Genomic DNA, 7018 nt, shown 5'->3' on the forward strand with positions numbered 1-7018 from the left:
GGACTTGGGCCAACTTCCTACTGCTCTCCCAGGCTATAGCAGACAGCTGAATGGAAAATGGAGCAGCCTGGACTTGAACCGGCCTCCATATGGGATGCCCCCACTGCATGCAGTGGCTTTACTAGCTACACCACAGCACTGGCCTCAAGACAATGCTCTAAAATGATGCATTAATTATTCCCAAATATTGAAAAGTGGCATGGTACACATTTGAATGTGTTGTTTTGTACTAGTTGTAGAAACAGTTTAAAATATATTTATATTTAAAAATGTAAGCTTTGATCTAAAGGTTTACTTTCCCTTAAGGTGCCTGTTTGGAAACTGAGAGATCATTGAAGTCTCAAGATAGAGTACAACTGATCTTATCCAAGCCTCCTTTATCACATGAGGATGCTAAATGCCAAGCCCAGAGAAGTAAAGTGAATTGTTCAAGGTCACATAGGTAAGTTGTGGCAGGGATAATTCTGTATTAGCATTAGGTATCCTGATACATAGGCCACTGTTCTGTCAATTTTGTACTCCTTCTGGAGTTAAAGATTCTAAGTTGTGGAAAATTGAATTTGGAAATTTAGTGGTTGCTATGTTGTTATGGTGAGAAATTTCTGTGTATAGCTATGAGTTGCTTAAATTTTATTCAATATATTTTTCTAGTAGGTTTGCTATTTATTTGAAATGTATAACAAGTAGCTTCATCTATTTGCCAAAAGAATTTTTAAAGATTTATTTATATTATTTGAAAGTCAGAATTACACAGAGAGAGAAGGACAGGCAGAGAGAGTGGTCTTCCATTCACTGGTTCACTCCACAGTTGGCCTCCATGGCTGGAGCTGTGCTGACTGGAAGGCAGGAGCCAGGAGCCTCTTCCTGGTCTCCTATGCAGGTGCAGGGGCCCAAGGACTTGCACCATTTTATAGTGTTTCCCAGGCCATAGCAGAGAGCTGGATAGGAAGTGGAGCAGCCAGGTCTTGAACTGATGCCCCTATGGAATACCAGCACTGCAGGTGGCAGCCTCACCCACTATGCCACAGTGCCAGCCCTTGCCAAAAGAATTTATAGAAGCTATTCCATATATACACTTCACAATTATTTAGTTACTTGACATGAACTATCCCTGCATATTTGAAAATTTTGAATGGTATCACTTGGGTTTTAAGAATGTTATATTTTAGGTCTCTTAATATTTTTAGTGATGATGTTTTAAAGGCCCTTTCTGTTTTATGGAAAATGATAAGGATTTTGTTTTACAATGGCCATAGTATTACTACTTAAAGCAATAGATTAAATAAAACTTTTAAACAAAGTCATTTAATACTGAATTCTAACACACTGGTATATTTTAAAGTGAGAAGCCGGATTTCTTTCAGATATTCTAAAGAAGAATGATAATCAAAATTGAAGACATCTACAGTTTTTAATCACTTGTTTTAAATATTGGTCATAATGGTCCAATTTTGAGTTTAATTTTAATTAGCTTTTAAATGATTCAATATGTTTTATAGAAAAAATTCGGAGAACATAATTATATACTCAACCTCCCTCCCTTCTTTTTCCTTCTTTGTCATTTTTTTTAGCTTATGAAATGACATTTTCAGTTTACATTACATTAAAAAGGGTTCTTGAATCAAGGGACAAGTTTAACAGGCAAAAAGCAAAAAGATCGTAATTTAGAGGGAATATAGACAATGGCTCTAAACAATATTTGAATATCACATCTAAACAATATTTGAAGAAATTGATAAATATTTTAATTTCTCCTACTAAAATGCTCAAAGTCTTTAATTATTTATCAAATATTAGTGCAAAATTATGGATTTAAATGATCCCAAAAAGTGATGAATTTTTGTGTAATAAAGTCCAATTTTTGTCAAGGCTTTTTGAAAGTCTCACAGAAAACTTATGTTTGTGAATGGGAAGAATAATACCAAAATATCCATACTACCAAAAGCAATTTGCAAATTCAATGTAATCCCAATCAACATACCAACGATGTTCTCAGAGCTAGAAAAAATGATGCTAAAATTCACATAGAAACATGAGAGATGCTTAACATCTAAAGCAATATTATAAAGCAAAAAAAAGCTGGAGACATCACACCATATTTTAAGACATATTACAGGGGTCAGCACTATGACAAAGCAGGTAAAGTCACCGTCTGCAGTGCCGGCATCTCATATGGGTGCCAGTATGTTTCCCAGCTGCTCCACTTCTTATACCCCTCTCTGGTATAGCCTGAGAAAAAAGTAGAAAATGGCCAAAGTCTTTGGGCCCCTGCACCTGCATAGAGACCTGGAAGAAGCTCCTGACACTTGGATTCAGATCAACAGAGCTCCGGCCATTGTGACCATTTGGGGAGTAAACCAGTGGATGGAAGACCTCTCTCTCTCTCTGCCTCTACCTCTCTGTAACTCTGCCTTTCAAATAAATATACTGCAAAAAAAAAAGAAGAAGTGTTAGCACTGATATAATAACAGACACATAGTTCAATGGAAAAGACTTGGTAGCATAGAAATAAACCCAAATTTCTACCAGCAACTCATATTTAACAAAGGAACTAAAATGAACTGGAGAAAGAAGAATCTCTTTCACAAGTGGTGCAGAGGAACTTGATTATCCATATGTAGAAGCCTGAAAAGAGACTCCAACATCTCTTACACTATGTGAAAGTGAACTCACAGTGAATTAAAATGTAATCATAAGACCCAAACCCAAGTAAACATAGGGAAACTCTAAATATTGTCAACACACAATAGCTTTTGGGTAAGATTCCAATAGCAATAGTCACAAAAATAAAAACAGAGACATTTGAGTATATCCAACTAAGATACTTCTTCACAACAAAGTAAACATCAGAGTGTAGATACAATGAACAGATGGCAGGAAAAATTAAAACTCTGAATGTTTACAGATTTCCAGAACATTTACATGAATTGGAAAAACTCCAAAAAATACAGGCAAGGATCTGAATAGACATTTCTCAGAAGAAATGTACATGGTCAAAACATGTGAATATGCCCGATGTCACTAGCCATTATGTAAATATAAATCAGAACACCATATCAGTCTCCAACACCTGTGGGAGAATACAACACTCAGGTGTTTGTGTGTGCAGCAAGTGGGTTTAGAGGACCCTGTTCACCTCTGGAGAGCAGAGCCTACAGGGAGGTAAAGAAACCTTACTGCGCAGGGGCATGCTAATCTTCTCTGTATCGTTCCAATTTTAGTATATGTGCTGCCGAAGCGAGCACATGTGCTGCCGAAGCGAGAAAGAGATGAAAAGAATTTATCTCAGCTAGCCACTAATATTCAAGAAACAAGGTCTTCAGGAAAGCCAACTCAACTGACATTTTCATGTCATTGTTAAATAAAGGAAAAATTATCTAGGTTCAGCAATACGTAGTTTATAAGAGAAAGACTACAGAGTAATTTCCTTGGCATAGAAATAACTTTGTTTTTTTTTTTTTGTTTTGTTTTGTTTTTTTTGTTTTTTTTTTTTTTTATCCATGAGGGCTTGCTATCACCACCACACACCCACATCCCATATACAAATGCCTGGCTTGAGTGGTAGCTTCTCTGCTTTGAGGCAAGTTTCTGCTAGTGTGCACCCTGGGAGGAGACGAAGGATGGCAGAAGTGCTTGGGTCCCTGCACCCAAATGGGACATCCAGAATGAATTCCCAGTTCCTGGTTTTGGCTTGGTCAAGCTTTGGCTATTGCAAGTGTCTGGGGAGTGAAGCAGTGGTTCCCTCTTCCTGTCACTCTGCCTTTCAAATCAATAACTGTTGTTGGTAATGACTAATAATGATATTCACTGATTGTCAAATTTTGAATCTATTAATTATAGACAATTTCTCTTTGTATTTTTAAACTTTCATAATGTTCTGTAGCCAATTTCATCACTAGAAATAAAAACTTTTCCTCAAAAAAAAAAAAGAAACCTTACTGCTTTCCTAATGTGCTTATTAAGTTCTTGACCAGCGCCTGTTAGTCTTGCCACAAACTTTCTAGTCTTACTACTTTCCTTCTTCTTCTTCTTCTCTGTGACTTGTAAAATAGTATACATTCTATATACTGTGGATACTTTTGATTTATTTTATTCCTTCGGTCTCCTATGAAGTTCCTCCACAAAAGCACAGCCCTCAAAATATTCATTCATTTATGCAGTCTGCAGATTTCATGAGCTACTAAATTCCAAGTAGTATGTTAAAGGCAAGATCTGGGCCTAAGAGAAAAGTGGTCTAAATTCTGTGCCTAGAAGAGGATTTGGGACATAGTAGAACTTCAGTGAAGTGCTATGTGAATGACATGCACTCATTAAATGAGTAATCTAAAGCATACACTTCATTTAAGCAACACAGCAGCCCTACTCACCTCAGGTAGAGCAATTGAGAGGAATAATGTGAACAAAAATAAGACATCAATAAGTTGAATAATAACAGAGAAAAAACAAAATGAGATAGATGCCAACATTACTGAGCTATTTTTGAGGAATTAAATTGATAGAGGGGCTGGCATTGTGGCCAAGTGGGGAAAGCTGCAATCTGTGAGGCCAGCATAACATCTGAGTTCCACTTTGAGTTTAGGAATCTCCACTTCCAATTTAGCTCACTGCTAAACACCTGGGAAACCAGCAGAAGATGGACGAAGGACTCAGGTCCTTGCCACTCATGTGGGAGACTTGGATGAAGCTCCTGACTCCAGCATGCCCCAGGCTCAACTGTTGAAACTCTCTGGGGTGTGAGCCAGCAGATGAAAGCTATCTATGTCTTTCCCTCTCTCTCTAAATCCACCTTTCAAATAATAAAGATTTAATAAACAAATTAACTGATTTCAAAATACACAAAAACATGAACAATACTATATCATTTTTATGCCAAACTGATAAAAAATAACAAATGCTAGAGAGCACATGGGAAAAGAAAACCACCATATATGGTAGGTGAAAACACAAGTTAGTACAGATGTTATGCAGAACAGTATGGTCATTCCTTAAAAAGGATAAAAATTGGGGCTGGCGCTGTTGTGCAGTGAGTTAAAGCCCTGGCCTGAAGGGCCAGCATCCCATTTGGGTGCCAGTTCTAGTTCCAGCTGCTCTTCTTCCAATACAGCTCTCTGCTATCTCCTGGGATAGCAGTAGAAGATGGCCCAAGTCCTTGGGCCCATGCACCCATGAGGGAGACCCAGAGGAAGCTCCTGTCTCCAGGTTTCAGAATGGCATAACTCTGGCCTTTGTAGTCATCTGTAGAGCGAACCAGCTAATGGAGGACCTCTCTGTGTCTCTACCTCTATTGTAACTCTTTCAAATAAATAACAAAAATTAAACTAAGATAAAAATTGACCTACCATGTGAGAGTTATCTTGCTCTTGGCTATATAGAATAAGGAAATTTTATTAGAAGGAAAGGAGGAGAGCATATCAAAGATACAGCAATTTTCCCATAACACAGCCACTATAACACAGTTCACTGCAGCCAGGATGTGAAACCAATCTAGCTGTCCATCAATGAAAAACAATGGACAGGGCAACCTCTTTTAGATACAAAAAAAGAACAAAATATTATTAAATTAATTGAAATAAGCCAGAAGCAGGAACACAAATGTCACCTGGTCCTTGTCGCATGTGGAAGTGAAAGAAAATAATGGATCTGAACACAGAACTGTGATTACTAGAGGCTGAGAAGGGAAGCAGCTAGGGATAGAGGGGGATTGGATAATAGGTATCAAAAATCAAAGAGGCAGAAAGAACTTCTGGTGTTCCATAATATAATGAGATGACTACATTCAACCATATTAGGTTCTGTGTAAAGAACTGAAGGAGAGGAGCTGGTAGTCTCAAATCATGGAGAAGAATTAGAAACTGTAGTTGCTTGGGGGCCAGCATTGTGGCACAGTGGGCTAACACCCTGGCCTGAAGCACCAGCATCCCATGTGGGTACCAGTTCTAGTCCTGGCTGCTCCTCTTCTGATCCAACTCTCTGCTATGGCCTGGGAAAGCAGTAGAAGATGGCCCAAGTCCTTGGGTCCCTGCACCCAAGTGGGAGATCTGGAAGAAGCTCCTGGTTCCTGGCATCAGATTGGCAGAGCTCCGGCCATTGTGGCCATCTGGGGAGTGAACCGGCAGAGGAAGACCTCTCTCTCTCTCTGCTGCTACTTCTCTCTGTAACTCTGTCTTTCAAATAAATAACTCTTTAAAAACTTAATAAAACTGTAGTTGCTTAGCTTGATCACTTTTTACTGCATAAATGTGTGCAAATATTGCACTACACCCTGTAATAATGCATGACTAGGACACATTAATCACAAATTATTTCAATGAAATTTTAAAAATTAGAAGCATTTCTTTATATTAACAATGAACTATTTGAAAATGAAATTAGAGAAACATTTCCATGCATAGCAGCATAAGAACCAGGAACCAATGTCTTCAATGTTATCAGTGATGAATCAGATTCACAGACCCCAGCACTCAGTTTTTGCCATAGACCTTACCATGGCAATTGTGGGCATATAGTAGTAAATCAATGGACAGGAATCCTTTGTCTCTAAATCTGCTAAATAAATAAACAAGGAATTCATCAAAGAAAAAGAGATATCAATTTGGATGCCAGGCACAAAAACACATGCACTTGAGCTATCCTCCAGTTTGTGATGCCAACAAATCTTTCAGACATGTTACATTTTCAGAGACTTTTCTGTAATCTTGCTAAGCTTTCTGGAAATCTGCCTTATAGCAAAGGGTTTCCCAATTCCATTACACTCATGATATTTCTTTTGTGTGATATATTAGTTTACCATCTAGAGATAATTTATGGTACAAAACTTTTCTATGCATGCATGTTTTCTCATTTGTGAGTCTATTCATGGGAATTGAAGACTGATTTATAACAGAAATACATTTTCCAAATTCATTGCATAGACTTTTGTTCCTTATGAATTCTCTGAAGTCTGTTGATGTCTAATTTCTGGCTAAAGGTTTTATTGTATTTACAGCATGCAAAGACTATCACCTTTTGTGAATTCTGT

The 7018-nt window shown here is 37.8% G+C and overlaps 1 pseudogene; it reads right to left on the reverse strand.

Annotated features, from left to right (window-relative positions):
* Positions 1–3177: 3177 nt before the first annotated feature.
* LOC149120934 (U6 spliceosomal RNA) lies at positions 3178–3245 on the reverse strand (annotated as a pseudogene).
* Between the last annotated feature and the right edge of the window lie 3773 nt (positions 3246–7018).

Source organism: Oryctolagus cuniculus, chromosome 18 (genome assembly GCF_051225735.1).
Source record: "Oryctolagus cuniculus isolate XC-2025 breed Fujian yellow rabbit chromosome 18, ASM5122573v1, whole genome shotgun sequence".
NCBI lineage: Eukaryota > Metazoa > Chordata > Mammalia > Lagomorpha > Leporidae > Oryctolagus > Oryctolagus cuniculus.